We start from the raw sequence: 9136 nt of genomic DNA on the forward strand, positions 1-9136 counted from the left end.
TAATAATACCAATAATAGTATTCATAATATTATCAATAATGGTATTGATAATAATATCAATAATAGTATTGATAATAATATCAATACTATTACATAATAATGGAGACTTATTTTTATTTTCGAAATTTGATTTGATAAGGTAGATAACTTCCATTATATTTTTCAAATGAGTTATTATCTTGTTGGTTTTTATTGTATACGATTTAAATGGTTTCATATTAACTATCGTCTGAGTCAAGCTAAATAATCTTTTAAAAATAAATCGTAGCTTAGTAGGTTGTCATATCCCATTTATCAGCAAAAGGTGCTTATTTACTTTAGTGGTCTTTTTAACCAACGGATTTCAGATCCAAACATTGTTACGTACCTACGTAATGTTATGGCGAAATTAGTATAAATTCAAAAAATTACGAAAAATGATCCAATAAATCATGTGCTAGAAATTTTAAAATGGCGGTCCCTTAATTTAAGTCAAAGGTTATCTTCCTTTTTGTCATACCGAATTACTCACATAACTCTTCCACACCTCAATGGTTGTGTATTGTCGATCTCGGGAGTCTTTTTGTCGAACACGGGAATCTGCAAAATAAAATTAGAACGGAATCTTTTATTTATTCCACGATGATGAACCGCTGAAGTTAGATGGGGTGGATAATGTATTCGCCGATCCAAACGACTTCCGGTTTTGAAAATCCTCGGAAGTAAACTGTGTTTCTAAATTTGAGGACCCCGTCGAATTACGCCCCTTTTATTTTATCTGAAAACCCTTCTTACATCACATTCCTTTACTTAAACTATTATGATCTACTGGATTCGTATGTATTATGTTGTTTAATTATTTTTAGTTCATTACATATACATATTTCATGTTTTATCCCCGAGTGGCTTCTGGGCCTTGATAAGTGGTGACCTCCATGTAAAAAAAAATGTTTTAAACTATGTTAACATTAATTCATTTTCTTTCCCATTTATTTAAACATACATTCAATTTCATATCTACTTATTTAATTTGCTTTATTTCATTATATTTAGAAATGTTTTCATTAAATATTCATTCTTTATATTAAATTGTTTCTCTAAATAAACATATCTTAAAAATCAATATGTGGATATTCTCATTTATTACATTTAAAGATACTTTACATTCAGTATTAATTACTTCTGTAAAAAATCAGTTTATTTTTATATTTTGATCTTCATTTTCAGCGGGATCATCAAATAACTAACACCGTTTACTTACGAAATTTTAAAAAAACAGCTTATCCTGCCTTGACAGAGTACAAAATAGATTTCGTGGCTTAGTGGGGGATGCCCTTTTCTCTACCCTACAACCTCTCTCCCACAGAAGAGACGTTGCGAGCCTGTCCTTGTTTTATCGTTATTTCCATGGCAGATGCTCGCGCCTGAACTCCAATCTCTGGTCCCCCCTCGCCAATCTTTCACGAAAAACACCCGTCTAGCTGAATCCACTGTGAAAAATTTCCCCCACTCTATATCTGTGCCTAAATCAAAACGCGGATTCCATGAACAAAGCTTCTTTCTTAGAACTGCACGCCTGTGGAACTCTGTTCCGTCTGCCTGCTTCCCTCCGGACTACAACTTGGATGTCTTCAAGTCCAATGTTAACAAATTCCTAATGAACCGCCCCCTTAAGTAAACACTTCATCAAATCTCCTCACTAACTTAATGTACTTGCAATAACCCTTATCCCTGAGTGGCTTCCGGGCCTTGATAAGTGGTGATCACTGTGTAAAAAAAAAGAAAGAAAAAAAGTCGTTTGGATCGATAGCCACACGAAATCACCATTCTTTGCTGCATCCTGTCCAAGGTAGAAGACTAGTAGTTATTGAACCAACACTGATGTGGCAACAATACTGAATATTATCAATACTATTACATAATAATAATGAAGTAATTTTACTTTCGAACGTTGATTTGTTAAAGTAGCTAACTTTCAGTACAATTTGCAAATTAATGGTCGCTCGTTGGTAGCGGCCATTGGTATTTACTGGAATTTGAGTAGCAATAAACAACTCCAAGGTTCCAGTCCTCTTCGTAATCATCCAGTGGAGGCCTGGTTAATGTTTTCTGTCATAGGTCTTTCCATCCTCATTGACCCTTCATATACTTGAGGCAATGCTAGTCGTGCTCATACCAGTTTTATGTGGGGAGTGAAGAGGGAAATGGAAGAGGAAAAAGGAAGGAGAAAGGGAGGGGGAAATGGAGGATGGAAAGGGAAAGTGAAAATATAGAAGGAAAGGAAAGAGTGGGAGGGAGAAAAGCACTTTTTACTTTTGGTGTACAAGTTCTCTTGGTTACGCCTTTTTGTTTTATTTCTGTTGCAGTTTATATATGCTCGGTAAGAAGTTGTTACTCGTGTGGACTAGTTTCTGCACTCAAGGGGTTTCCTTCAGATTTTAGCTGTTTTCAGCCTTACCGTTTGTTGCATAGTCTGTCTTCTCGTCGATTGCGTTATTATTATTATTATTATTATTATTATTATTATTATTATTATTATTATTATTATTGGCTCACAAGCAGCGTTCACACAGGTTATCAAAGATCTCTCCTTGAAAACAGCCTGTGGTGTTCCCTGGAAGCTGAGTGACAACAAGTCTCCCCCAGATTTCCAGTACTCTCCACCTCTTTCGATAGTATTTGTAAATAAATTTGCATTACCGCAGCAGCTGTTTGCCATTGATTTCTCGTTGGCAGTGGAAAATTCCTCACTGGAATTTGTGTGGCAATAAGCCTCCCCAACGCCCCAGTTGTCTTCACACTTATTCAGCGGAGATCTGGCCGGTGCTCTCTCTTCAGTCTTTCCTCTCTCTTTGACTTTACTTGGCTGTTTGGTCTTACTTTTTTCGCGGGGGGCGGGGTCAGTTATATGGTAAGTGGGTTGGGTTAGAGAACTTATAGGTATGTAGCTTCAATGTTCTTGTTTCATGTAGCGTTTAATGTTTTGTCTCTGTAGCAGTTTGTCTGGTTTGCGCTTGTGGTTCGTGTGTGTTAGTCTCCACATTCAATGGGGTTCCCTGAATATTTAGCTGTTTTCATTATTGTTGTCGTTCTGATTCCAATTTCTCCCATTCTTTTTTCAAATTTTTCGAGATTGTTCCTAGTGCTCCTACTATTATAGGTATTATTTTGATTTTCTTCATCTTGCATATCCCTTTCAGCTCTCTGACTAGCTCTGTGTGTTTGTTCCGTTTCTCCTTTTCTTTGATATTCACCCTGTGGTCAGCTGGAACAGCAAAGTCTACGATTTGACAGGATTTTTCTTTCTTGTTAATTATTACGACATCCGGTCTTCTTGCTTGGATGGGTTTATCAGTTTGTATGTCCATGTCCCATAGGATTTTGTGATTCTCGTTTTCATGTACTGTTGCCGTCTTATGTTTGACCACGTGTCTGTGCCTTACGTTGTTGTTGTTGTTGTTGTTGTTGGTATTATTATTATTGTTATTATTATTATTATTATTACTGTTACTATCATCATCATCATTCGTATTATTATTATTATTATATTATTATTATATTATTATTATATTATTATTATATTATTATTATTATATTATTATTATATTATTATTATTATTATTATTATTATTATTATTATTATATTATTATTATTACTGTTACTATCATCATCATTCGTATTATTATTATTATATTATTATTATTATATTATTATTATTATATTATTATTATTATTATTATTATTATTATTATTATTATTATTATTATTATTATTTACTCACTAGGAGTAGTTACACAGGCCACCATCAAAGATCTCTCTTTGAGACTAACTTGTGACGTTCTCTGGACTCTGAGTGACAACAAATCTCACCAGATTTCCAGTACGCTCCACCTTTTTCGATAACTTTTGCAAATGAATTTGCGTAATCGTAACAGGAGCTTACTATTGATTTCTCGTTGGCGGGGGCCATTGAACTTTACTAGAATTAGGGTAGTAAAAAGCCCCCCCCCCAACGTCCCAGTCCTCTTTACGCTTATCTAGCAGAGGTCTGGATAGTGCTTTCTGCTCTCGTTTTTTTCTATTTCCCTGGACTTATTTGATGTGGCGTACTTTTTTGTTGACACACACAAACATTGGAGGAGGTGGGGGTGCAAGGAGTTAATTTACGATTATATAGTTTTAGTTTTTATGATTCAATGTGAAGTTCCTTTGCGTTTCGCATCTGTAGCATTTTTTGTATGTTCAGTTCGTGCCTGCAATTCATGTGTGTTGGTCTCTGCATTCAAGGATTTTCCTTAATATTTCAGCTGTTTTCATTATTATTGGCAGTTGTATCTTATCAAACAACCTTCTGATTCCAACTTCTCTCATTCTCTTTTCAATCTTTTTCGGTATTATTCCTAACGCCATATTATTAATGGTGGTATCTACAATCTGGCAGCTCTTTTCCTTCTTGTTAACTAGTATGGCATCCGGTTTCCTTGTTTGGATGGGTTTATCTGTTTGTATATCCACGTCCCATAGAATTTTGTGACTTTCATTTTCAAGTATTGCTGTTATCTGCATAATTCACAGTGTACACGCTTCCCTACTTGATCGTGTCTATTCTAATATTCTGTGAGTAGTAGTTTGCTGCATTCGCTTATTATATGGTTTATTGTTTCGTCTCTTTCTCCACAGAGTCTGCATTTGCTGTTTTCTTGTGTCTTGTTGATCCTTGCTTTGATGTGGTTGGTTATAATCGCGTTATCTTGTGCAGCTGTTATTAGGGATTCAGTTTCTCTGTTTAAGTTTCCTTTTCCTAAGTGTTTTCGTTATTCTCATCTTTTATCATCCTTATGAATAGTACGTGTAGTTGTTTGTCTTTCTATTTTTCTCTTCTGGTCTTATTACTCGTTTGTTCTGTTTGTCTTGAGTTTTTAACAATTATCTTTTGCTGCAGTAATTTTACTTTCTGTGTTCTACATTATGTAGTTTTCTAATTCTTTTCTTGCGTTATTTAAGCAGTCTTCTATACAAACCATCACTCTTCCTTCGTCTTTCCTTTTCATATATAGTTGGTAAATAAACTATGACATCCGATCTTATTATTATTATTATTATTATTATTATTATTATTATTATTATTATTATTAATCATAATAATAGTAGTAGTTGTAGTAGTAGTTGTTGTTGTACGGCATAATCACGTTGACACACCGATTCTCGTCAGATCACTGGTTTAGCAATGTTGAGCCTCGTTCGTAGTAGATGGGTGACCATTTGGGAATTCTAGGCTCTGCATGTGCTCTTCGCCTATCTCGGCATTTGTTTCCAGTCATTGTAAACATACACTTCACTTGCACTAGTATTTAACAATTTCTACTCAGCAGAGGTATGGTTGGAGATTGCACACCTCCTTCCACAAAAATTTCACGCGCAGGAACCCCAACGGTGGGTATCCATAGTCTGTCAAAGATCGAAGGAGCCTCCTCTAGTAGTAGTAGCAGTCGTATTGTTTATTGTTATGATGATTATTTTTATTATCATTGTCATTATTGTTGCTGTTGTTATAATTATTGTTATAGTCATTATTTTTTGTTATTATTATTATTATTATTATTATTATTATTATTATTATTATTATTGTTATGCGTTTTTACACTAAGCTAAACTTTATTTTTATGTAGATACTTAAGTAGTATACATGTACGTGTGTAGTCGGTCGTAAAACGGCTTATCAGTGTGGCTGGATTTGCCATGTGTCAGAGCACATGCAACTATTGTATTTACCCGTGTGACTAATTACATTTGCCTTAACAACATGCAACTGATGTTTACCAATTTAATCAGCGTTGTGCAGTCCACCTGGTAGAGTCAATGATGGATGGATTTCCTTCGGAATCGTTGTTAACATCTTAGCAAGGAAGAGAATAGCTGTAATTGGTATTGAAAAACATACGATAATTACTCCGCCGATATGCATTCCTGTGTCAAGCCTCGTTCTCACCTCTCAGAAGTACAGAAGTTGACCACTCTGACAACTATAATTTGGTCTGGTTTGACTTCATTTTCTTAAGACAAATCAACATATTTTAAGATATTTAGCATATAAGGTGTTTCTTGTCAAACCTCTATGGAATTAAAGTAGACAAATAAAATTTTATTCCGACTAGCCTATTTTTATTTGATATTTTTGTAAAATATTTTTCTAATTTAATTTAATCCAAACAAGACACCTTGCCGCTGACACGTAAATACAACAAAGAATTAGACATATTTAAAGTACAATCGTCTGTGATTGTAACGAGTTGTTTGTTTACATTACATTTAAATTTCCGCATGTTAATACGTTCATTCAAACATGAAGCAGTTCGAGCTATTAGATTAAAAAGCCTTCCAGTATCGTTGGATCTATACAGTACAAGGTGGAGGGATGGCTATGCTGAGTGCTGGTTTACATTTATAATTTTTAAGTAAACGCATTTCAGGCAAAATGCTTATTACGTACTTACACGTCATGGCAAAATTCTTACAAATTCCAAAAATTACGAATAATGATCCAGTAGAAAAATAAATAAAAGTAAAAATAGAATTCACTGAATCATGCTTTAATGTAGAAGAGTTATGCGACCAATTCAGTATGACAAACAATTATGAATTCTAAAAAAGTTCAATGGCCGCCGCCAACGAGAAATCAATAGTAAGCTGCTGTTACGATTTGAAAAAGTTATCGAAAAAGCTGGAGAGTACTAGGAATCAGGGGAGACTTGTTGTCACTCAGACTCCAGGGAAAAAGACAAGTTGTTCTCAAAGAGAATTCCTTGATGATGGTCTGTGTGAAAATGCATCTTGAGTGAACGATAGCCATAATAATTCTGATTTTGTTTATCAACGTCTCTTTGGAAAGGGATGGGATTTATTTCCAGAGGATTTCCTTCAATCCCGGCTTCAAAGCAAGAGCCTCAAAGATCAAGGGTTTTCATAAGGATGTTGGTGGTATGTTGCAGAGGTCTGAAGGCCGCCTAAAACATCGGGGATTTTTTTTTTCAATTGTCCTTCCAGACGACTTGATACTACTCCTAGTGTACCAACTACGACCGGGATTATTTGTGTTTTAACCCCGTGTATACGCCTTATCTCCAAGGCCAATGGAGCATAATTGCTCCACTTATCATTCTCCTTCTCTCGCATATTCCTATTCCAAGGTACTGAAAAGTCTACAATCTGCCAGTTTTTTTAGACTTTATCAATAACGACCAAATCCGGACGATTATGTTCCAACTGTTTGGTCGTTATGACACTGTTGTCCTACCATACCTCTACCTTGCCATCCCTACTTGTTCTCACTTCATCAGGCACCTCCTCAAATCATTTTTCAGCACATTTCACCCCAACCCTCTTACACACCTCCCAATATATCCGGAGTCCCATGCGATCGTGTCTTTTGCGGTACTCTATCTGGGCCAGTCCACCACACCCTGCTGCAAGGTGCGCAATTGACTCTGACGTCTTACCACAAATTCAGAATTCTGCAGCAACTTCCTCTCCTAGAACCACTTTTTTAACAATCGTATTCCTAATGCCTGCTCTTGTGCTGCACACACAAAAGCTTCAGTACTCTTAGCAAGATACTCAGCTCTAAGCCATTGCCATGATCTTTCATCGGCCACTTCTGCTATATCCTGGAAGAACCTGCCATGCATTTTCTTCCTAGCCAGTTTCTATGCCCTTTCACTATCCATAAGTTTCACATAATCAACCTTGGTCTCACATACCTCCAGTTCATTGGCCACAACCTTAAGCATCCACTCCCCACTTCTAACCACATGCTCCTTCAACGACATCTCCTCGGTTCTAACACAATCTTTTACACTTTTTAATCCTCCCCCACCATCTTTCCTCTTTTGATACAGCCTTGGTACGCTACTTCGAATGTGAAATATACCAAACATTGCTAAAACTTTTCTTGTTTTGATATCCATGGCATGCAATTCCTTGTAAGACCATTCTAAAATTCCCGCACTGTATCTCAAAACACTGACTGTCCATGCATTCACTGGTTTCATTAGGGTTCCTCCATACAGTTTCGACTTTGCAATTAGTTTCAATCTTCTAAGATACTCCTTCCAGACTTTCTCCTTCATTTCTCTACACCCTCCTAAATACTTATACCCTGTATCTACTATTTCTTTCATAATTTCTCCATATGGCAGCACTATTCCATTCGAATGAACATTTACTCCACTTTCATCACCAGCACCGCACATTTACTAATCCCAAACTCCATCCCAATGTCTTCTGAGTATGTCCCCACAAGTTCTTCTAGTCTTCCCATTTCCTTTTCATTTTTACCGAATATTTTCGAATCATCCATTAATAGTAGATGGTTGAGCCGTCTGTCATCAGATCCGAAGTTATACCTCAGCTTTTCTCTCTTAAAGAGGATGCTCAGTGGCATCATTATCATTACAAAAAAGAAGTGTTTCACGTATCCATGAATGAGGAACCATGTCATAAGCATTTATGTAATCGGTCCATTCTACGCTGAGATTCCTTTTCTTCTTCTTTACATTCTGCATTATTGTTTTATCAATTAGTAGTTACTCTTTGGTACCTCTAGAGCCTTTCCGGCACTCCGTTTGTTCGCCAGGAAAACACCATTACTCTCAAGATGTTCATAAATTTTCTCCGCAAAGATTCCAGTCAACAGTTTCCACATCAGTGGTACACATGTAATTGGTCTATGATTATTGGAATCTGTTCCCTTTGCAGGATCTTTCCCAATCAGTGTTGTTTTTCCCTTCACAAGCCAATCAGGGACATCTCCCGACTCTACAACCCTTTGCAGGGCAACAGCTATAGGTGAATAAACGCATTGAAAGTGTTTAAATCAGAAGCCCATCACTTCATCTGGTCCAGGTTCCTTTCAGTTTGTCATCCTTCGTATGCCAGCTTTAACGTCATCGATGGTTATCTCAACGTTCTTCATCTGCTGCATTCCTGATAGCCTTTCTCTGACCTCTCCCAACCAGCTAGCCTTCTCATTATATCGCCCTTCAACAGACCAAATCTCATTCCGGACTTTCCTTGCATCTTTTGCATTTGGAGCGTTGTTATTTTCCCCCTATTTACTACTATTTAATCTTTTATGCAACTGAGACTGATTGTTCCGGA

Source organism: Euprymna scolopes, chromosome 42, assembly GCF_053919585.1.
Source record: "Euprymna scolopes isolate OS-2025 chromosome 42, ASM5391958v1, whole genome shotgun sequence".
NCBI lineage: Eukaryota > Metazoa > Mollusca > Cephalopoda > Sepiida > Sepiolidae > Euprymna > Euprymna scolopes.